The 24,346-nt window shown below is 45.6% G+C and overlaps 1 pseudogene; it reads left to right on the top strand.

Moving 5' to 3' along the window:
- LOC147093055 (NACHT, LRR and PYD domains-containing protein 3-like) overlaps positions 1-3,277 on the top strand; it is a 28,054-nt pseudogene extending 24,777 nt beyond the window's left edge.
- The last annotated feature ends 21,069 nt before the right edge of the window (positions 3,278-24,346 follow it).

The raw sequence follows: 24,346 nt of genomic DNA, 5'->3' as shown, positions 1-24,346 counted from the left end.
GAACTGTCGGGCCAGTTACACTGTAAATAAATGTAGAGTCAGTGTAATGGGGAATAAAGTAAGAGTCTCCCCTCCCCTATAAACTAGGGGCTCAGGGACATTTAAAACTTGTAACGGGACAGAATAAATTTTGCTTGTTACATAAAATCCTGGGTGCCGATTATAAGGCAGCAATTAGCGCCGTTTCACAATATAACTCACCCCGAGTTATTATATAGAGTAATATAATGCACAGACTATAAAGTATATGGAATCACTGCTTTATCAATTAATTCCGGGAACATTGGCCCTTTCCCATAAACACTGGAATTTAAGGAGCAGCAGAAATGAAACAAATTTCCCCAAGCATGACGGGGCCGGTCAAAGGAGGCTAATTCTGATCATGAGGGAATGAAACCGGACTGAGGGACATTTAAAGGCTTCACACAGACAGTACTTTATTTAATGGCCCAGAAATTCGGGTCGCGGGCTTCCTGCAGGTGCAAGCCCCCGATCTGCACTTACCTTGCGCGCCGGCCGTTGAGCTCTGGGCCGCCGTGGAATTCCGTTCCAGGGCTTGGTCCAGCTGCCGGCGTGCAGTGCTTGTGTATTCCAGGAGCGCAGTTAGTTTGATGCATCCCCTGGGATCACGTGGGCCATGGGGAGCCATTCGGAGCAGGGAATTCTCCATTCATAAATCTGACAGGAAGTGCTGTCAAGACTTATAAATACTACGGCCCCAAAATAGCACTAAATCTTCAAATACATTTTTTTAAACCACATTTTTAAAATCAACTATAAATGACATGAAATAACTATTTTAAACAATAATTTAATTTTTTGATAAAAGTAATTTTATTTTCTAATGGGGCTAAAAATAAACTTACCTTGCTTTAAAGTATTTAAAAATAATAAACCTGTGGAAAAAATGTTTTAATTTTAATTAATTTACCACTTACCTTATAACAAGCAGGCCTTACGCCTGCTTTTTACATGTCTAACTTCTGCAGGCTTACCCTACCGGGAAAACCTGTAAAAAAAAAATTAAGTTCGAGGCGCACCGCAGCCTCCCCCGCGCACACGTTCGACCTCTGAACCCCTTCGTTCAGAGGAACGGAAGTGCCGGTATCCCGCGCATGCGCATTGCATGCAGGGAACCGGCACTTCCATTGGGCCTACAGGTGAGTACCCCTTGCGTACTCACCCGTGGAGAGCCGAATTTCTGCCCAATAAATACATTTACTGACAGTCCCTGAATATATGTGCAGTTGGACAGAGTGAGATTCATTGTCAATAACAGGAAAACCGGGTTATTAATTTCCTGAAGAAATCTCAGTGATTGTTCTAATATCCGAGAGAGAAAATATATCCGATCCAGGGTTTCATGCAGTTTGCTTCTCCCGCTGTGTGTTTAGACTGAAGGAAAATAAACTGGGAGATTCTGGAGTGAAGCTGCTGTCTGCGGCTCTGAGGAACCCAGCATGTAAAGTACAGCAACTGGAGTAAGTACCAGACTGTTTGAGATTGTGTTTATCATAACTGGATGTCTGACAATGTACAATATTATTACTATCAGTAATATTGTTATTAATAAACATTAGGTATTTACTCTGATTCCTGTTATTTCTCTCTCTGATCCCCAGTCTATGGGGTGTCGGTCTTACAGCCTCTTGTGCTGGGGATCTCGCCTCCGCTATCAGTACAAACCGGTCAGTCACGGTTCTGAAACTGAGTTTTAGTAAACTGGGAGATTCAGGACTGAAACTACTGTCTGTGGCTCTCAGGAACCCGGACTGTAAAATACAGGAACTGGAGTAAGCAAGAGACAGTGTGAGATTGTGTTTATAATAACTGGATGTCTGACACTGTAAATTATTATTAGGATCAGTAATAGTGTTATTAATAAACAATATGGATTTACACTGATTTCTGTTATTTCTCTCTCTGATCCCCAGGTTGGTTGATGTCGGTCTCACAGGTTCTTGTGCCGAGGACCTCGCCTCCACTCTCAGTACAAATCGGTCACTGACGGTCCTGAAACTGAGTAATAATAAACTGGGAGATTCAGGAGTGAAACTACTGTCTGTGGCTCTGAGGAACCCGGACTGTAAAATACAGGAACTGGGGTAAGTAGCAGACTGTGTGAGATTGTGTTTATAATAACTGAAAGCCTGACACTGTGCATTAGTATTAGTAGCAGTAATAGGGTTATTAATAAACCCTGATTCCTCTTATTTTTTCTCTCTCTGATCTCTGGCTGGATAATAACGGTTTCACAGATTATTGTATCGAGCATCTCACTTTCGCTCTCAGTACAAACTGGTCATTGACGGTTCTGAACCTGAACAAGAATACATTTGGAGATTCAGGACTGAAACTACTGTCTGCGGCTCTGAGGAACCAGGACTGTAAAATACAGGAACTGGGGTAAGTACCAGACTGTGTGAGATTGTGTATATAATAACGGGATGTCTGACACTGTATATTAGTATTAGTGTCAGTAATAGTGTTTGTATTACTTGTTGGGGATTTACTCTGATTCATGTTATTTCTCTCTCTGATCACTAGGCTGGATAATATCGGTCTCACAGGTTCTTGTGCTGAGGATCTCGCCTCCGCTCTCAGTACAAACCGGTCATTGACCAAGCTGGACCTGAACCATAATAAATTGGGAGATTCTGGAGTGAAGCTACTGTCTGCGGCTCTGAGTAACCGGGACTGTAAAATACAGCAACTGAGGTAACTACCAAAATGTGTGAGATTGTGTTTATAGTAACTGGATGTCTGAAATTTTAGATATTTATTATAATCAGTAATTTTGTTATTAATAAATACAAGGTATTTAATTTGATTCATGTTATTTCTCTCTCTGATCCCCAGCCTGGGTGATGTCGGTCTCACAGATTCTTGTGTCGAGGATCTCGCCTCTGCTCTCAGTACAAACCGGTCACTGATGGTTCTGGATCTGAGATCAAAGTCCTTCACAGACAAATCTGTCTCCGCCACCTCTTACTGACCTGCAAAAGTCTGGAGCGTATCGTGTGAGTGTTTCTGTTAATGTTTAATGCAAAAAATAATGCGTAGATGGGATTCAGTCAATTTTATGGGTAATATTTGTCTGTAATTATTGAAATATTAACCCCAGTCTGCATGTGATTTACACTGTTGTGCAATCTGATTATTTCCTTTTTAATCTTTAATCTGTTTCAAGCTGTGGAGAAATCATTTCAGTTCACATGGAGAGAGAAACCTCGAGTCACTACGGGGATCCAGACGTGGACTGAGAGTGGAAATCTGAACATTTCAATTGATGACCATCGCTGCTCTCATTATGTGGCCATTTTGGGCGAGTTTTCTGCCCCTCCCCTTTAAGCGGCCATGCTCTGGGTTTAAATCCTATCAGCCATTTAAGGGTTTGCAGCTGGAGTTCAGCTCGCGTCATCTCCCATTGTGAGGTCAGAGGCCCAGCCATAGGGTCAGGAGACTCAGCCGCCCGGCCCCACAGCACTGCTTCTGCAGGATATCTGGGGCTGAATGTTCCTCAGTGGGACACTGGGGAAATGCACAGATAGGAAGGACCCACGGTGGGGCTCAGTCTGGGCTGAAGTGGGACACTGACAATTGCACTCAATATTCCTGGGTGTCTCTCCCAGTGAGGAGTCGAACTCTGCAACAAGTGTCCATTTGTACAGTGAGTGTCTCTCCCAGTGACGTGTCGCACTCTGCAACAAGTGTCCCTGCGTACAGTGAGTGTCTCTCCCAATGTGCAGTCGGACTCTGTAACAAATGTCCCTACAAGCCTCCGAGATCTCTCCACTCCTCTGACCTTTTGCACATCCTCGATTTTCATCGCTCCATATTGGCGCCATGATTTCAGCTGCCAGGGTCCTAAATTCTGGAATTCCCTCCAGAATCTCTTCGCAGATCTACCTCTCTCTCCTCCTCCTTTAAACGCTTCTAAAAACCTATATCTTTCACGAAGCTTTAGTTAATCTGTCCTAAAATCTCTTTATATGGCTCAGAATCATTTTTTTCTGATAATTGTCTTGTGACGTTTCAATACTTTAAATCCGCTCTATAAATGCAAGTTATTGTTGTTTTCCCTGTGTTTTGTTAATAAAAATCCACCGCTTTCTTCAGCTCGCACCTGGTTTCATCGCTACTTTCAAAAAACTGGTTTCATTGTATCAAATTATTAAATCAGGGTTCCTCTGAAGTACATCTCACTTTCTCCAAACGACACTCTGGATGCGACCTGTCGGTCTAATGAAGCGGGTGGTCTTTCACGGGAGGCTGGATATACAATTTACACAAGATGGTGAGACTGAGTGTCAGCAAAAGAGCGCAGCTGGGACTCTAAAAATGGAGCCCCATGGGCAAAGGGAAATGGCCGCCATGAACCTGCCGCAAAACGGTCAACATCACCCTGCAGCAAAATGGACCCCATCAATCTGCTATAAATCATCAAATCATACAGGCCATTCGGCCCATCCTGCCTGTGCTGGCTCTTTGAAAGTGTGATCCAATTAGTCCCTCTCTCTCCCCGTAGCTCTGCAAGCTGTGTCTTTACAAGGATACAAGTACAATCTGCAACTCGCTGCAGAAAAAAAAATCCTCCTCATCTCTGCTCTGGTTCTTTTGCCAATTATTTTTAACCTGGATCCTTTAGTTAGCCTTCCTCCTGACCTGGAAATAGTTGCTCCCTATTTAATCTATCAAAACCACTCAAATGACCCCCATGTCCCCTCAAAGTTGTCTCATCACTCTGAAGCACAAGCATTATTTTGAAATGTCCATCCACGGGGTCACGTTTCCAATTTAAATTTACTCTCAGCCCCTGTTCATCACGCACCGAGTTAACATATTTTTGTCACATTGCAGGCCTGGGTACTTTAACCCCAGTCTTTAACCTCTTCAAAACACAAGGGCCACAATCAAACAGCAACTTGTTAACCCGTTGTAACAATACCAGGTCCCAGAGAGGAAAATAAACCCCAGGTCATAAACAGCCAGAACATAGGTGGGCCCCCTTTACTAAAACCTGTGGAGGAGGCCTCGTTCAATCCGCTCTGGAGGAGGCCTCGGTCAGTCCCCTCTCATTGAGGACACAGTCAGTCCCCTCTGGAGGAGATCTCAGTCAGTCCCCTCTGGAGGAGGTCTCGGTCAGTCTCCTCTGGAGGGGGTCTCGGTCAGTCCCCTTTGCAGGAGGTCTCGGTCAGCTCCCTCTCATTGAGGACTCAGTCAGTCCCCTCTGGAGGAGATCTCAGTCAGTCCCCTCCGGAGGAGGTCTCGGTCAGTCTCCTCTGGATGCGAGCTCTTTCATTCTCCTCTGGAGGAGGTCCCGGTCAGTCCCCTCTGGAGGAGGTCTCAGTCACTACCCTCTGGAGGAGGTCTCAGTCACCCCCTCTGGAGGGGGTCTCGGTCTGCCCCCTCTGCAGGAGGTCTCGGTCAGTCCCCTCTGCAGGAGGTCTCGGTCAGTCCCCTCTGGAGGAGGTCTCGGCCAGTTCCCTCTGGAGGAGATCTCGGTCAGTCCCCTCTGGAGGAGGTCTCCGGTCATTCCCCTCTGGAGGAGGTCTCGGTCAGTCCCCTCTGGAGGAGGTCTCAGTCAATCCCCTCTGGAGGGGGTTCTCGGTCAGTCCCCTCTGGAGGAGGTCTTGGTCAGTCCCTCTGGAGCAGGTCACGGTCAGTCCCCTCTGGAGGAGGTCTCGGTCAGTCCCCTCTGGAGGGGGCTCTCAGTCAGTCCCATCTGGAGGAGGTCTTGGTCAGTCCCCTCTGGAGGAGGCCTCGGTCAGTCCCCTCTGGAGGAGGGCTCGGTCAGTCCCCTCTGGAGAAGATCTCGGTCAGTCCCCTCTGGAGGAAGCCTCGGTCAGTCCCCTCTGAAGGAGGGCTCGGTCAGGCACCTCTGGAGAAGTTCTCAGTCAATCCCCTCTGGAGGAGATCTCGGTCAGTCCCTGCTGGAGGAGGCCTCGGTTAAGCTCCTCTGGAGGAAGCTCTTGTCCAATATTCCTCTTGCCCAAAATTTTCATTCCCTAAATCTTTTCGTGGCAATTTTCAAAAATAATCTGCACTAGATGGCAAAACTAAATTGAGTAAAACAAAGTACAATTTGTAAAGACACAGCACGGGTCCAGGCTCCCTCTCTCTCACTCAGTTATATTGGCAATCTCTCAGAAACACCATTTACCATCCAATCCCAGTTATAAACCAGAGGAACTGAAGAATTAATGAATGCTAGAGAAGAAAGACGTTGACGAGACACAGGAGAAACAAGACTGAGAGGTTTTTCCTCCAGAGTGGGGCTGGTTTGAATTGGGGCTCATCCACCCTTGGGGCCCCCAAACTGGACCACACCCATCCAGCCATCAGCCCACATCGAAACTCACCCACCCAGCTACTCACCAATCAAGACAGAACCCTTCATGGGACCCACCAACCCAAATATTGCCCCACTCAGTGATCCACTTACCCAAGGTCCAACTAATCGAGATACAACCCACCCAGAGACACATCCACCCAATACCACACCACCCAGAGACCAACCCATCCAAAGACCCACCAACCGAGACATCCTCCACACTGGGACTCACCCAGCCAGGTGAGCAGTTTTATACTGCATGCTAGAGCTCCTCCCCTGAGCCTTTGACAGGTTGGTATATCGCTCGTGTATGCCCTGTCTTTCTGCCCATTCTCTAGTTAATCCGGACAAATGCTGTCCAGTTTCGGACTGCTTTGCCCACGACCTTTCCAGGGACCTGTTTTTTGATTTGAAACCTTAATATTTGTTGTGAATATTACTGCAGTTTGATATAATCCTAAGCACTGATCCCACTCGCAGGCCATACACAGGGCTTGCCCAAGAACATCACCCGGTGAGACAGATCACAGCTCACACCAAACCACAAGGACCGGGCTGGACGGAGCAATTCTGATGTGTGACAGACTCCTTCCCCATCCACTCCACTTCCTCCCTCCCCTGCTCCAAATCCACCTGTGTGTATTCCTTGTCTGGGGACATCGCCTCCGCAACCCCCACCCCCCGTCACCTGCTCCAAATCCCCCTGTGTGTATTCCTTGTCTGGGGACATCGCCTCCAGCCCCCACCCCCCGTCACCTGCTCCAAATCTCCCTGTATGTATTCCTTGTCTGGGGACATCGCCTCCAACCCCCACCCCTCTTCACCTGCCCCAAATCCCCCTATGTGTATTCCTTGTCTGGGGACTTTGCGTCCCCCCCTGTCACCTGTTCCAACCCCCCTGAGTGTATTCTAAACCGGGGGACATCCTCTCCCTCCCTCCCCTGCTCCAAACTCCCTGTGTTTTTCCCTTGCCTGAGTTCACCTCCCCCCTCCCTCAGCTGCTCCATACTCCCCTGTGTGTATTTCTGGTCTGGGGATATCCCCTCTTCCTAGAAAGTGATGAACCTTCCCGGCAAACTGGGATTAAGCTGTTGAATCACAGAATCATCGTATCATAGAAGGGTTACAGTACAGTAGGAGGCCATTCGGCCCGTCGATCCCGTGCTTGCTCTCTGCAAGAGCACTTCAGCTAGACCCACTCCCTCGCACTTACCCCCTGGCCCTGCAGTTTTTTTTCTTTCACGATTCCTTTTTTATGCCATGATTGAATCTGCCTCCACCACCATTTCAGGCAACGCATTCCAGATCTTAACCACTCACTGCGTAAAAATTTTTTCCTCATGTGGCCTTTGGTTCTTCTGCCAATCATCTTAAATGTTAGCCCTCTGGTTCTCGAACCTTCCAATAATGAGAACAGTTACTCTCTACCTACTCTGTCTGGAACCCTCATGATTATGAACACCTATATTAAATGTTCTCTCAAATTTCCCTGCTCTAAGGAGAACAACCCCAGCTTCTCTGGTCTATCCATATAAATGACGTCCCTCATCCCTGAAGCCATTCTTGTAAATCTTCTGTGAACATTCTCTAAGGCCTCCACATTCTTCCTAAAGTGTGGTGCCAGGAATTGAACACAATACTCCAGTCGAGCTCGGACTAGTGTTTTATAAAGTTTCATCACAACTTCCTTGCTTTTGTGCTCTATGCCTCTATTTATGAAGCCCAGGATCCCGAATACTTTTTAATCGCTTTTTCAAGCAGCCCTGCCACCTTCAAAGATTTGTGCACATATAACCCCAGGATGTTTCAGTCCCTTAGAATTGTACCCTTTAGTTTATATTGCCTCTCCGCGTTCTTCCTACCAACATGTACCACTTCACACTTTCCTGCATTAAATTTCCATTTGCTATGCGTCCCTCCATTCCACCAGCTTGTCTGCTCTCCTCAAGAAGTCTATCACTATCCTCCTCATTGTTGACTATACTTCCAGGTTTTGTGTCACCTGCAAATTTTGAACTTGTGCCCTGTATACCCAAATCCAAATCATTGATATATATCAAGGAAACAGTGATCTTACAACTGGCCCCTGGGGAACACCACTGTGTAACTTCCTCCAGTCCAAAAACCAACCGTTCACCACTACTCCGTTTCCTGTCACTTAGCCGATTTCTTATGCATGCTGTCCCTGTCCCCTTCATTCCATGGGATTCAACTTTGTTGACAAGCCAACTGTGTTGTACCATATCAAAAGCCTTTTGGAAGTCCATGTACACCACATCAACCGCATTGCCCTGATCAACCCTCTCTGTTACCTCATCAAAAAACTCATTCAAGTTAGTTAAACATGATTTGCCTTTAACAAATCCGTGCTGGCTTTCCTTAGTTAATCCACACTTGTCCCGTTGAGTTTGTCCCGGATTATCGTTTCGTAAATCATCCCCACTACTGAGGTTAAACTGACGGGGCTGTAGTTGCTGGATTTATCCTTACACCCTTCCTTGAACAAGGTGTAATATTTTAATTATCCAGTCCTCTGGCACCACCCCCGTATCTATGGAGGATTGGAAGATTGTGGCCAGTAGCTCTGCAATTTCCACCATTAATTCCCTCAGCATCCTAGGATGCATCCATCCGGTCATGGTGATGTATCTACTTTAAGTACAGCCAGCCTTTCTAGCACCGCCACTTTAACAATTTTGTTTTATCCCATCCAGTATCTCAACTACCTCATCTTTCGCGATGACTTTGGCAGCTACTTCTTCCTTGGTGAAGACAGATGCAAAGTACTCATTTAGTACATCAACCATGCCATCTGCCTCCATGCGTAGATCTTCTTGTATGTCCCTAATCGCCTCCACCACTCCACATACGAACCCTTTACTATTTATACGCATATAGAAGAATTTTTATTCATTCTAATGTTGGCTGCCAGTCTTTCTCACATTCTCTCTTGTCCGTTTTATTTACCTTTTCACTTGTAATCTCCACCTAACATCTGACATGCTCACTCTTTTTCTGCTTCATCTTACTCACTATCTCTTTCATCATCCATGGAGTTCTGATTTTAGTTAACCTATATCTCCCTCTTGTGGTAATGTACCTCGACTAGACCCGAAACATCTCCTATTTAAAGGCAGCCCATTGTTCAATTACAGTTTGGCCTGCCAATCTTTGATTCCAATTTACCCGGGCCAGATCAATTCTCAACCCAATGAAACTGGTCTCCCACCAATTAAGTATTTTCTCTCTAGATTCCTCCCTGTCCTTTTCCATATCTAATCTCAACCACTTATCTCTAACTATGCTCCTAATGACATTTGCTCCACTTGACCCACCTCTTTCCCCAGAACCAGATGCAGCAATGCCTCCTAATTTGTTGAGCCAGAAGCGTGCTGATCAAGAAAGAACACACTTCAGAAATCCTTCCCCCTCTTTTCAATATTACTATTGCAGTCTATATTAGGATAATTGAAGTCCCCATTATCACTATTATTTAGTTCTTGCAACTCTCTGTAATGTTCCTGCAAATTTGTCCATCTATATCCTTCCTACTGGATGATGGCCTATATAATACACCTAGTACTGTAATGGCACCTCTACTGTTTCTTAACACTAACCAAATAGATTCTGTCCTTGCCCCTTCCAAGACATCCTCTCTCCAGCACTTTAACATTTTCCTTAATCAATATCGCTGCGACACCTCATTTCTTTCCTTCCCTGTCTTTCCTGAACACCAATGGTTAACTTGTTCATGCCTTTGCTGTCTATTTTACTTGTTGATATTAGATGATGTGGTTGATGACACATTGCCTTTTCATGATTGGAGCTGGGTTCAGATGCATCGCTGACTGATGGAATTAAAATCCCGGCCTGCTGTCTGACTCGTGCCTTAAATAGAATTGGTCAGCTCAAATGTTTACGGTTCTGAGCTCGTTATCTTAGGCTTTTAAAAATGTCATTCTAATTACAAACAGCTCGTTTTATACATTGCTCTCACTCCCGCTGCGTGGAAATCGATACAATTCTTTATTACATAATAATAGTGAGTTAGTATTTAACTTCCTATGAGGGGAATTATTTTAATCATTCTTTTCAATAACGAAAGATGGATGAATAAAAATAGGCTGAAGTGATCCTGAGACCGGGCAGGTCAATTGATTTGAATTAATTGTTAGGGCAGATGATAAACACAACCTAGAACTGGTTGTTTCATGTAGCCTTTGCTCCTGTCGTAGCACTCTATTCTGTTGGCCAGTTGAGATTTTCAGTTAATATCTGTGAACAAAGATGTCTAATGTCACATTGACGAATCAAGTTCCTATTGTCTCCATCATTAGACACTGATCAGGAGACAGGGCCCCGTTCTATTGGTCCAGGAGACAATGGAGAACGGAGGCTGATGGGGAGTCCAGCGTCTGCAACATTCACACTGAGATTACAGAATTATAGATAACCACCATTGTAACACATTGTTTCGACACTAAAAGAAACTTTATCTGTTAATTAAACTGAGCGCCTCATTCCAGTACCCGCGGTGTGAGGCAGTTAACGCTAATGCCCTCATGCTCTACTCCACTGCTGAAGCTCCATCATGCCTGTTCTCTCAGATTATAACATAGAGTTTACAGCACAGAAACAGGCCATACGGCCCAACAGGTTCATTCCGCCGTTAATGCTCCCCACGAGCCTACTTCCACCCCTCTTCTTCTAACCACATCAACATATCCTTCTATCCCTTTCTCCCATATGTGCCTATCCAGTTTCCCCTTTGGACATCTATGTTATTCGCTTCAACTATTTCATGTGGCAGCGAGTTCCACATTCTCACCACTCTCTGGGTAAAGAAGTTTCTCCTGAACTCCCTGTAGGATTTATTAGTGACTCTTCTATTTATGGTCCCTAGTTCTGGTCTCCCTCGCAAGTGGAAACATTTCCCCTACGTCTACGAATGAAACCCTTTCATAAACTTAAAGAACACTATCAGGTCACCCCTCAGCCTTTTCTTTCTTGGGGAAAAGACCCCTAGCCTGTCCAATCTTTCCTGATATGTATACTCTCTCAGTTCTCGTATCATCCAGGAAAATCGTTATTTACACATCCTCCATTGTCTTTATTTCCTTGTTTTTAATATGGAGACCAGAAATCTGCACAAAACTCCAAGTGTGGTCAAACCAAGGTTCGATACGAGTTTAACATAATATAACTACTTTGCAACTCTATTCTTCTAGAAATAACCACTATGGCTAGGTTTGTTTTTTATGGCATTATTAACCAGCCTCTCTTGTGAACCATGTTATTGTTGATAATGGTGTTATTGGCTGAGCTCAGCAAACAATCTCTTATCAATTAGACTACAAAAACAACTTGCATTTATATGAAATCCGTTTGAATGTTGAGAGGGAAGGGCGCCTTTTAAGCGGGAATCAATTATGTTCAACCTGAGAAAGCAGCGGACATCAAACACCCGGCACAAATTGGAAGAAACGTTTCCTGATTCCTGCTCATTTTCACAAAAAAATTGGCTTTCGTCCTAACAGAAAGACGGTCATTCCAAAATGGAAGACGGGCTGTAATATAACTCTAGTTAGGACAGGAAGCTATGCTTTAATGTTACATTAATTTAACCAAAATCAGAATAAATGTTCAAGGAGATTTCACCATATTCTTCAGCTCTTCCCTAAATTAAGTTTCTGCAGCTGCATAAATACACGTGTTTTTACAGGAACTCAAATGCATGAGCATAAACCTGCTTTCTGTGGCGATGTGTGCAGGAGATGTATAATCGGGTGGCTGATGAGCGGTGTTTGTCAGTTAAAAAACTTCCGGCAGATGTCAGCCACAACAACATTAAACTGCCCGATACACTGAACAGTAAAATGGTGGACTAACAGCAGAAAATGCCGGAAAAACTCAGCAGGTCAGGCAACATCCGTGGAGAGAAATTTGAGTTGACGTTTCGTGTCGAACCCTTCTTCAAAACTAGAAAGAAAATAAAATGGATCGAAGGCAGGGCTGCGATCGGACAAAAGAAGTAAAAGAAACAAAATTAGTAAAAGAAACAATAAAAGGTATTCGAAGCTAGACGAGATGGTAATAGGCTGAGATTAGGTGTGAAGTGTACTGGCAGGGCAAGAGATAGCTGCCAGGTGTGAGAGAGAAACAAAAGGAAAGGGGGGGGGAAAGGAGTGGAAATATTGCAAGTAAAAATATGATAGAGGCCGAGGTTATGACCTGAAATTGTTGAACTCGATATTCAGTCCGGAAGGCTGCAGAGTGCCTAATCGGAAGATGAGGTGCTGTTCCTCGAGTTTATGTTGAGCTTCCGTGGAACAGTACAAGAGGCCAAGGATGGTGATGTCCGAGTGGGAATGGAGCGGTGAATTAAAATGACAGGCGACCGGATGCTTGGGGTCACCCTTACAGACTGAATGGAGGTGTCCTGCAAAGCAGTCACCCAATCTGCGTTTGGTCTCCCCAATATAGAGGAGACCGCATCGTGAGCAGCGAATACAGTATACTAGATTGTGAGAAGCACAAGTAAATCGCTGTTTCACCTGGAAGGGGTGTTTGGGGCCCTGGACAGTGGGAAGGGGGGAGGTATAGAGGCAGGTGTTACATCTCCTCCGCTTGCACGGGAAGGTGCCAGGTGAAGGGGAAGGGCTGTTTGGGGTGATAGAGGAGTGGACTAGGGTGTCTCAGAGGGAGCGGTCCCTACGGAATGCTGAAAGGGGAGGGGAAGATACATTTGGTGGTTGGATCATTTTGGAGGTAGCGGAAATGCCGGAGGATGATCCGTTGAATGTGGAGGCTGGTGGGGTGAAAGGTGAGGACAAGGGGAACCCTATCGTGGTTCCGGGAGGGAGGGGTAGGGAGGGAGGGGTAGGGTTGAGGGCAGAAGTGCGGGAGATAGAACTGACACGTTCGAGGGCAGTGTCAACCATGGTAGAGGGGAATCCTCGGTTGCAGAAAAAGGAAGACATGTCTGAAGCACTGGTGTGGAAGGTGGCATCATCGGAGCAGACACGGCGGAGATGGAGACACTGGGAGAATGGAATAGAGTCCTTACAGGATGCGGGGTGGGAGGAAGTGTAGTCCAGGTAGCTGTGGGAGTCAGTGGGCTTGTAGTGAATATTGGTCGATAACCTATCCCCAGAGATGGAGACGGAGAAATCGAGGAAGGGAAGGGAAGAATCAGAGACGGACCATGTGAAGGTGAGGGAAGGGTCGAAGTTCGAGGCAAAGTGAATGAAATTGTCAAGTTCGGGGTGAGAGCAGGAAATGGCACCGATACAGTCATCAATGTATGGGAAAAAGAGGTGAGGGAGGGGACCCGAGTAGGACTGGAACAAAGATTGTTCCACATAGCCCACGAAAAGGCAGGCACAGCTAGGACCCATGCAGGTACTCATGGCAACACCTTTGATTTGAAGGAAATGAGTGGAGTTAAACGAGATGTTGTTCAATGTGAGAACAAGTTCAGCCAGGCGGAGGAGGGTGGTCATGGATGGGGACTGGTCGGGCCTCTGTTCAAGGAAGAAGCGGAGCGCCCTCAGACCATCCTGGTGGGGGATGGAGTTGTAGAGGGATTGTACGTCCATGGTGAAAAGGAAGCGGTTGGGGCCAGGAAACTGGAAACTGTTAAAGTGGCGGAGGGCGTCCGAAGAGTCATGGATGCAGGTGGGAAGAGACTGGACAAGGGGAGAAAAGATAGAGTCAAGATAGGAAGAGATAAGTTCCGTGGGGCAAGAACAGGCTGAAACGATGGGTCTACCAGGGCAGTCCTGTTTGTGGATCTTGGGAAAGAGGTAGAAGCGGGCTGTGCCGGGTTGTGGAACTATGAGGTTGGTGGCAGCGGGGGGAAGATATCCAGAGGAGATGAGGTCAGTGACAGCCTTGGAAACGGTGGGTTTGCTCCGGCTCTCCATCTCTGGAGCGCTCTGATTCTCACTACTGTGACTCTTGAGGCCCCTGCGGTCTCTCCTCGCCAGTAAAATACGTCTGATTGTCAAACAATTAAACAGTAATATCAAAACTAAAGGAATCCAAATCGTTAAAATACCTTGTAACCAGGAGAACACGACACCTGCAGGCGATGGAAAATAGTCCAGTCCGGGGTAAAAACCCCAATGAATATTGTTAATTATTCGATCAGGTTTATAGGCAATTAAATCTGGAATGCTTTGCAAATTGATCAGGGCAGAGACCGTTGTTATGGCGACAGCCGCGATTTTCACTCTGCAATAACTTGTTTTGAACCTCTGACAACATAAGGATAGAAATCGGCCAAATATGAACAAGACTGTAAACTACACCGACATATCCAGGCTGGTAGAACTGATGTAAGTAATATTCTTAAAAACGGCAGTGTAGGACAGGAAGGAACGTGGTAAGCGATTTGTACAAATGTGATACACTATTACATTGCGGATCGTGACCAGTAGATCAGCTGTTGTCATGGTCACCATGTAGACAGAAATACATTTGGAAAGGCCGCAGAGTCGTCTGAACAGAATCACCATTGTCAGTAGTTTCGCTGTGAGAAAAAGGGACAAGAGGTCAGTAACGGAGACACTCAAATAAATCTCACAGCTTATTGTGGGGAAATGTTGCGCTGTGTTCCTATTATATTTTTATATAGGAGAGCGTTGTCAACATTTTCTTCAAAAAAATATATCATTCTACACTCAGCATAGAGGGATTGAGAATGACCATCCTTCCAGCATACTTCAGTCAGACGTTGTCAAAGCGGCGGGGGAGGAGGCTCGCTCGGATTCTGTATCGGGATTGGACACGGAGAGCGCTCCCCAGCACCACAGACACCCAGGCACTGATATAGGCGGATGTTAAATTTGTGCGATAATATAAAACCGGCGACAGTGGATCAGCCGACCGTCATACATCTCTCCCGATTGTCAGTTCAATCACTATCGTTCCTGACACTAGACTGAGCCTCCATTCACACTCTAACTGTGCGGCCTAGGTCAAGCCGGAGTACCTCGCAGGGATGGTGCAGTTACAGATAAAAGACACTTAAAGCGAAAGCTTTGATGGTTCTTTAATTTGTTCGTTTTGATAGTCAATAAAGAAGGGGATTCACTTACATACATCCAAACACACATTCCATTGCAGTGTGGAGTTCTGAAACCATCCCGCTATGAGGCTGGAACCATGTGATGCACCGAGCCAATTTGATGAGTTTCTACAGCAGCCCCAGGGAGCAATCGATGGAATTTTACATTTAACCTCATTGGCTAAATTGGCGAGGGGGATCTCGGGAGCGGCATCTGATGTCAGCTGTATTCAATATCATTTACAATCAATTACTGGAAAGACATGAATTCAGACATAAAATTCAGCTGTAACACAAAGCATTATAACCACAGATCGCGAACGCTGCTGCAGACCAGGGGATCACCGATGGGGAAAATAACAAGCATCGCAAAGAAACACTGCGACACCTGATCAGTGAACTCCTTGTAAACTAGGGGAGTGAGTAGGAGCTGGAACTCCAAATAGAGAAATACTACTGATTAAAAAGAATTAGATTCCTGAACTTACTATTCGTAGAGTTAAATCTATGGGGCTAAGTGGTCAGGAGTAAAACTATGAGAAAGGCCTTGATGGTTGTGACTGCTCCCATGAGATGACGTATTGGATCCCAGCAGCGGATCGTGCTGTAGCGAGTGCAAGGTACTGAAGGATTCTTTCCCGGCTCTTTAAAGAGAGGAAACATTCTGGACAGACCATTCCTGACACAAAGGGATATTCCCAGAAATCCCCGACCCATGGGCACAGCTCTTGGCGTCTGTCCACAGCTGAATGGGACCTTGAGGTCCAGTGTCGATTGATGGAAGTTCAGCCCCAGCATCAATGGGCCTCAGACCCTCTTCACCGAATTCACTGATCTCCGGCCGCTCTGAGCAAAGCCGAGCCACTCCCGCCATGGCCAGTGATTCCGACAGGGGAATGATTGGCTTTCGCAGCCCGGAGGAAAGGGCTTTCACCCACTGGTGGACTGAGTTCAATTGGTTCCAGTCATTCTGCAATAATAGAATCTACCCAGCATCTCCCGGGTTGTCATTTTCAAAGTCGAACACTCTGCTGGGACAGCATTGTAGTATCGGTCAAAGGCAGCACATGACCCTCAGCAACAGTCCCAGAGAGACTCCCAGTACAACATGGTTTCATTGCCCCCACAAGCCCCATTGTAGTATCGGCCAAAGGCAGCACATGGGCCTCAGCAACAGACCCAGAGAGACTCCCAGTACAACATGGTTTCATTCCACACACCAGCCCCATTGTAGTATCGGCCAAAGTCAGCACATGGACCTCAGCAACAGACCCAGAGAGCTTTCCAATACAACGTGGTTTCATTCCCCACACCAGACCCATTGCGATCTCTCTAACGGGGCTCTCGTGCCCTTTTGCGGGGTCAGGATTATTTTCTGTGGTGCGGGCCGATAATATAAAGAACTGACGCTGGTTTTATGAACTAACTGGGACTAGTTTCACAGAACAGATCTGTCATGACCAAGACTCCCATTGAATAAGACGGCATAAAAGAGGAAGCTTCATCGATGATTGGAAAGGCTGAAAATCGCACCAGTACAGGATTTTTTCAACTTGAGAGACTGACAAGCTTTTGGGAGCCGTTTAATTTCTGGCAGAAGGCTCGGCCTTTGATGCAGTAATTTGACGGTGGATTCACTGGTATGTAAAGCTAGTCCATACCTCATCTGGGAGTGCGTGATGATTACATGTTCGGGGGGTTCTGTCCTGTATTCATACCATGCTGTACGTGTGATGGTGAGCTTCATTGGGTAGAGTCAGAGGAGCTGTACGCTGCATTGGCCACATGCTGTTTCTGAGTCCACTGTGCTTGAGGATCGATAATACAGTTAGATTTGCAATGTATCGAACTCCTGTGTACCTGTCCTGGGACTGTATGATGTGACATTATTGAGGGGTCTTTACTCTTATTTTAACCCATGCTGAACCTGCCCTGTGCGTGTTGGATGGAACACTGTGGAGGGAGATTTACTTTGTATGTGACACGTACTGTTCCTGACCTGGCAGTCTTTGATGGGACCGTTTGGAGGGAGCTTTACTCTGTATCTACCCCGTGCTGGGCCTGACATCGGCATCTTTAATCAGCTGTATGAATGTGCTGTACACTGTATGTAACCCATGCTGTACCTGACCTGAGAGTGTTTGATGGGACAGTGTAGGTAGTTTTACTCGTGCCGCACCTGAACTGCGTATGCTTGATGGGATAGCGTAGACGAAGCTTTCACTATTATTGCCGATAATTTCCCCTCCAATTATTGCTCATATGGCCCCACCCGTTGATAACCCAGATGACCCCTACAGTGTGGCACTGACGCCCATTCCCGTTTTTAGGGAACAAACTCGTTTTAAAACACTGATGTGGTTATTATATCTTCATGCAAGCACAAAGAACTCAAACTGTTTTTCACTGCTGAGGCAGGACGGAGACGCAGTGCTTGATATTGGCCCAGAAATTCGGGTCTCCACGGGTGAGTACATACAGGGCACTCACCCGTAGGCCCAATGGAAGTGCCGGTTTCCTGCATGCACTGCGCATGCGTGGGAAACCGGCACTTCCGTTCCTCTGAACGAGGAGGTTCAGAGGTCTAACACGTGCGCGGGACAGGCTGCGCGTGCGCATAAAACTTAGTTTTCTTTTACAGGTTTTCCCACGAGCGTAAGCCTGCAGAAGTTAGAAATATAAAAAGCTGGCGTAAGGCCTGCATTTTAAAAGGTAAGTGGTGAATTAATTAAAATTAAAACATTTTTTCCACAGGTTTATTATTTTTAAATATTTAAAGCAAGGTAAGTTTGTTTTTAGCCCCGTTAGAAAATAAATTTATTTTTTTCCAAAATTTAAATTATTGTTTAAAGTAGTTATTTTATGCAATTTATAGTTTACTTAAAAAATGTGATTTTTAAAAAAATTATTTGAAAATTTAGTGCTATTTTGGGGCTGTAGTATTTATAAGTCTTGAAAGCACTTCCTGTCAGACTTATGAATGGAGCATTCCCTGCCTCGGTTGGCTCCCCATGGCCCCCGTGATCCCAGGGGATGCATCGAACTAACTATGCCCCTGGGATACGCAACCACTGCATGCCGACAGCTGGACCGGTCCCCAGATCAGAATTCCACGGGGGCCCAGAGCTCAACGACCAGCGCGCAAGCTAACTGCAGATCGGGGGCTTCCACCCGCGGGAAGCCCCTGACCCGAATTTCTGGGCCACGATTTTTTTATTCCGTTTAACCATGAAAATTCACAGTGCAGCCGTATACGAATTGCAAATCCACCAGCTAGCCACTCGGCAATCAAATCAACTGCACTTTACTGTGACTTAATGTCACCACACTGAGATCTAGTCCTTCTCCGACACGTTAGTCGTAATGTTGGTGGATCAAGAATAAAAACCGGCCCTCACTTCAGTGTAAGCGCAAGCGACAACTTTATAGTTGCTGCATAGCCTTACAGACTTGTTCGTTGGATCTGCTTGTATTTTTTCTCATCTTATTTTCAGCTAAGGGGAAAATTACTGACAAATAACATAGAAACATAGAAACATAGAAGATAGGAGCAGGAGTAGGCCATTCGGCCCTTCGAGCCTGCTCCGCCATTCAATGCAATCATGGCTGATCATCCAAATTCAGTACCCTGTCCCTGCCTTCTCCCCATATCTCTTGATCCATTTAGCCTTAAGAAATATATCCAACTGTTTCTTGAATTTATTTAATGAACTGGCCTCCACCGCCCTCTGTGGCAGAGAATTCCACAGGTTCACCACTCTCTGGGTGATGAACTTCCTCCTCATTTCAGTCCTAAATGGCTTACCCCTTATCCTTAGACTATGACCCCTGGTTCTGGACTCCCCGGCCATTAGAAACATCCTTCCTGCATCTAGTCTGTCCAGGCCTGACAGAATTTTATAGGTTTCGATGAGATCCCCTCTCAATCTTCTAAACTCCAGTGAGTGTAAGCCCAATCGACACAATCTCTCCTCATACGTCATTCCTGCCATCCCAGGTATCAGCCTGATGAATCTTCGCTGCACTCCCTCCATGGCAAAAACGTCCTTCCTCAGGTAAGGCGACCAAAACTGCACACAATACTCAAGGTGTGGTCTCACCAAGGCCCTGTACAACTATAAACTGTCGAATAACAACTTGAAATCACGATCCTCTTTCCCACTGGCGTACTGATCCATCATACAGGCATTTGCGGGCAATGGTGAGTTTGCTGCTAAGTAATAACTGGAAAAACAGAGAAGTTATCTTAAACTCATATAGAACTTTGGTTATACGACACCTGGAGCACTGTGACGTGTTCAGGTCTCCTTATTATTAAAAGGGTACAAAGGCCCTGAAGAAGGTGCAGAAAATATTTACTAGAAATATACCATAACTCGGAGGTTATACTTATCAGGGAACTTTGAACAGGCCAGGTCTCTTTATTCTAGAAAAAAAAAGAACGTGGAGTGACCTGATAGAAGACTTTAAGATTTTGAAATATTTTGATAGGGTAGACGTAGAGAAGATGTTTTTACTGGGCGGGGGGACCAGAACTAGGGGCGAAAATGATAAGATCATCACGAGTAAATCAAATAGGGAATTTGGGAGAAACGTCTTAACCCAGAGAACGGTTAGGATCTGGAACTCGCTACAAAAAGGAGTAATTGAGGCGAATAGCACAGCTGCATTTAAGGGGAATCTAGACAAAAACATGAGAGGAAAGGAGTAGAGAATATGCTGCTGAGTTAGGTGAAGATGAGGCTCGTGTGCAGAATAAAAACATGGGCATGGACCTGTTGGGCTGAATGGCCTGTTTCCCTGCAGTAAATACTGTGTAATACAGCACAGGTATTCCCTCGTACAAACTTCATCAACTTGTGATGCTTGTTCAGTGGTTCCAGGCACCATCTGTCCTCATGTTTACCGCTGCTTCACTGCTGGCATAGACCAAATTCACTCAATGATATTCTGAAGTGGAGAGGAGAGGGCTGGAACTGAGTCAAAGCTAGTCTGAACCAGACATCTGTTCCGGTATTGTTTTGTGGTTTTTTGTATTATCCTACTTTCTTCTATTCCCACTTAAGAAAGGTCTGACCTTCAGATTGTGAATAAAATAATCACACACCTTCAATTACCGACTCACAACAGCTTCTCAGTTTCCACACCCACTTTCCCCAAATATTGTCCTAAATGCCATAAAAATATAACATCCGCTCTTATATTAATGGCAATTCAAATCAAAGTGTTTCTCACTTGATTAATCGAATCACAATCCAGGTGGAGTGGGTCTTTATCAATGGTTTGGTTGAAGGCTTGTGCGTGAAGAAGATTATTTAAGATTTTGCTACACTGAAACTCAACATTTAAATTTCAGTAATATTGTGCACATGCAGGTGGTGTAAATGTTTGTTTGGAACGTGGGACCGAGCGATTAAGTGATGAATTCAACCATTGCGACTGTGCTCGCTGACCTACATTGACTCCCGGTTAAGCAATGCCTTGATAAAAAAATTATCATCGTTATTTTCAAATCCCTCCATTGCCTCGCCTCTCCCTATTGCTGTAAACTCCTCTAGCCGTACAGCACTCTGAGATTTCTGCGCACCTGCAATACTGGTCTCTTGTGCATCCCCGGTTTAATCACTCCACCATTGGTGGCTATGCCTTCATTATGCCAAGGCCCTAAGATCCGAAATTCCCTCCCTGAACCTCTCCGCCTCTCTAGCCGTCACTTTCCTCGTTAAAGACGCACCTTAAAACCTACCTCCTCGATAAAGATTTTGCTCATCTGCCCTAATACCTACTCACGTGGTTCAGTGTCAAATTTTGTTTGATAAGCTCATGGAAAGCGATTTGGATGGTTCCATTGTGTTAAAGGCGCTTTGTGAATGCGAGTTTTTGTTGTTAGGTATATAAGAGGAGGCCATTCAGCCCCTCGAGCCTGTTCCACCATTTAATTAGATCACAGCTCAACTGTATCTTTACTGATCCACACGCATAGGTTCCTTTATCATATTGGCATTTGCTCTTATCTTTGCTATATACAACTTTTAGACCGACTTTGTTGAAATTCTGCATTATTTTTTCGATTATTGCCGAAAATCGCATCGAACTCTAGAATGACATTTTCGAGTTGCACTTCCAGCATTCTGGATGGTGTGAGTGTTCCAGAGTGTGAGTTCACGGTTGCTCCATTGAGGCAAGAATAGGAACATGGCAGAGGTGGGAAATCGCGGGTAGAGGCTGCTGTGAAGGTTGGGACACAGAATCATAGAATCACACAGCACAGGAGGAGGCCACTCCCTGCTCTTTCCCCATAGCACTGATATGCTTATCATTTTACCTTCCCTATTTAAAGTTACTATTGAATCTATTTCACCGCCCTCTGAATTAATGCATTCCAGATCAGATAACCTCGCTGAGTAAAAAAGATCTCGCCACACCACCATCCCCATCCCCGCTTGAACAATTATCTTAAATCACTGACCTCTGGTTACCGACCCTCTTGTCAGTGGAAACAGGTTCACTCTATCTGCCCACTCCTGCACCCCTCCCACGAACCCCCTCCCATAATTTTGAACACATCTATAAAATCTCCGCTTAACCTTCTTTGCTCTAAGGAGAACAATGTCCACTTCTATAGTTTCCCAAAATTACTGAATTCCCTCCACCCTGGACATGATGCAAGGCGGAGGATTGGAAAATATTGCCAGTTGGGACCGGTAAAGTTCGAAAGGAACCAAAGAACTATAAACAGTCACCAACTTAGCAAAACTTTAGATCCGCTTCTGTAAACGGAATCAGAGTAGAATGAAGGGCGAACTGCCCGATTGACCAGAGGCAGTCAAGACACCGTTCCCTGGTTTAAGAAGCTGGAACATTATCTCTGATGTTATCGCTGAAATTAACTGCTCTGAGACATTTAAGGGATTCTCGTTACTGCAGATCAGGAATCAAACGGAACATTGGGTTCAGGACAATCAGGATACTTCGTAACAAACAAGGCACCGAAAGAAATATAGAAACATTTGGACTTTCAGAAGGGCGGTTCTGCTGCACAGGACGGGATGAAAAAGAATGGGAAAGCTATAGTGATAGGGGATTCTATTGTAAGGGGAATAGATAGATGTTTCTATGGCCACAAACGAGACTGCAGGATGGTATGTTGCCTCCCTGGTGCAAGGGTCAATGATGTCTCGGGGCGGCTGCAGGGCATTCTGGAGGGGGAATAGATAAGGGCGAACCAGTGGATGTGGTATACTTGGACTTTCAGAAGGGTGGTTCTGCTGCACAGGACGGGAGGAAAAAGAATAGGTCATTCGGCCCTCCGAGCCTGCTCTGCCATTCAATATGATAATGGCTGATCCTCTATCTCAACACCACATCCCCGCTCTCTCCCCATACCCCTTGACGCCTTTGCGTCTAGAAATCCACCTATCTCCTTCTTAAGTATAATCATTGATTTGGCCTCCACTTCCTTCTGTGGTAAAGAATTCCATAGGTTCACCACCCTCTGAGTGAATAAATTTCTCCTCATCTCATTCCCAAATGTCCTACCCATTTCTATGTTTCTATGTTTTCCTTTTTGCCTGTCCTTTCTAAAAATCGAATATCCTTGGACATTCAGCTCCTCGTCTTTGTCACCCTGTAGCCATATTTCCATAATTGCAATTATATCGTATCCATGTTCATCTATGTGCACTGTTAATTTGTCTACTTATTACGAATGCTTCATGCATTCAGATACATTGCCTTTAGATATGTCTTTTTAACATTTTTTGTACTATGGCCATGTTTGTCTTACCATTTTTTCTTATCCAGACCATGTTAGTTTGTGCACTCTTTTATTTGTACGGTCTGTCCCTTCCTGACACAATCTGGTTATCCTTAGCCCAATCACCTTCCTGCAATGCTTCCTTGTTATTTCTCTTTAGCATTGCAGATTGCTCTCGACTGGAACCATTCTGCACCCCACCCCCGACCTTATTTAATTTAATTTTCTGTCTACCTCCCTAGTTATTAGATTCAGTGGAACTCTGTTCCCAGCATGGTTCAGGTGTAATCCGTCCCAACGGAACATCTCTCTTTCCCCAGAACTGGCGCCAGTGCCCCACGAATCGAAACGCACTTATCCCACACCAATCTTTGAGCCATGGATTCATCTCCCTGATCCAATTGACCCTATGGCAATTTGCTCGTGGCTCGGGTAATAATACAAAGATAATTACCTTTGTGGTTCGGCTTCTCAATTTGGTCCCTAGCTGGTCAAGCTCTCTCAGCAGAGTCCCTTCCTTAGTCCTAACTATGTCGTTGGTACCTACGTGGAGCACGGCAACTGGATCCTCCCCATCCAACTCCAAGTTTGTCTCCAGCCCAGAGGAGATGTCCTTTACCCTGGCACAAGGTAGGCAACATAGCCTTCGGGACTCACGCTCCTTGCTGCAGAGACAAGTGTTTATCCCCTGAACTATACTCTCACCTACTACAACCACTTTCCTTTTTACTCCCGTCATTTGAACGGCTTCTCTTACCACGGTGCCATGGTCAGTTTTTTCGACCTCCCCACAGTCCCCACACTCGTCCACAAGTGTTGCAAGAACCTCGAATGTATTGGACAATTGCAGGGACTGAGGCTCCTGCAATGCTACCTTCTGGATCTCCTTATCAGCCTTAGTCACAGACATACCCTCTTGTCCATGACCACGTGCCACTTTTCAAGTATTTAATCGAATGGGTGTGGCTGCCTCCTGGAGCAAAAGGTCCAGGTAACTTTCTCCCTCCCTGATGTCTCGCAATATCTTCAGTTCAGACTCCAGCTCCTCAACTCAGAGCCGAACTTCCTCAAGTCGCAGGCACATACTGAAGATATTCGCCCTGGACCAAAATGTCCACAAATGTCCACCAAATAGCAACAGCAACACATTGCCTGTTCTCCCATTATTTTGTTTATAATTTGATTT

Source organism: Somniosus microcephalus, unplaced genomic scaffold (assembly GCF_052327205.1).
Source record: "Somniosus microcephalus isolate GS21.2 unplaced genomic scaffold, FLI_Smic_1.0 unresolved_chr2, whole genome shotgun sequence".
Taxonomy (NCBI): domain Eukaryota; kingdom Metazoa; phylum Chordata; class Chondrichthyes; order Squaliformes; family Somniosidae; genus Somniosus; species Somniosus microcephalus.
This window is presented reverse-complemented; position numbering and strand designations above follow the sequence as displayed.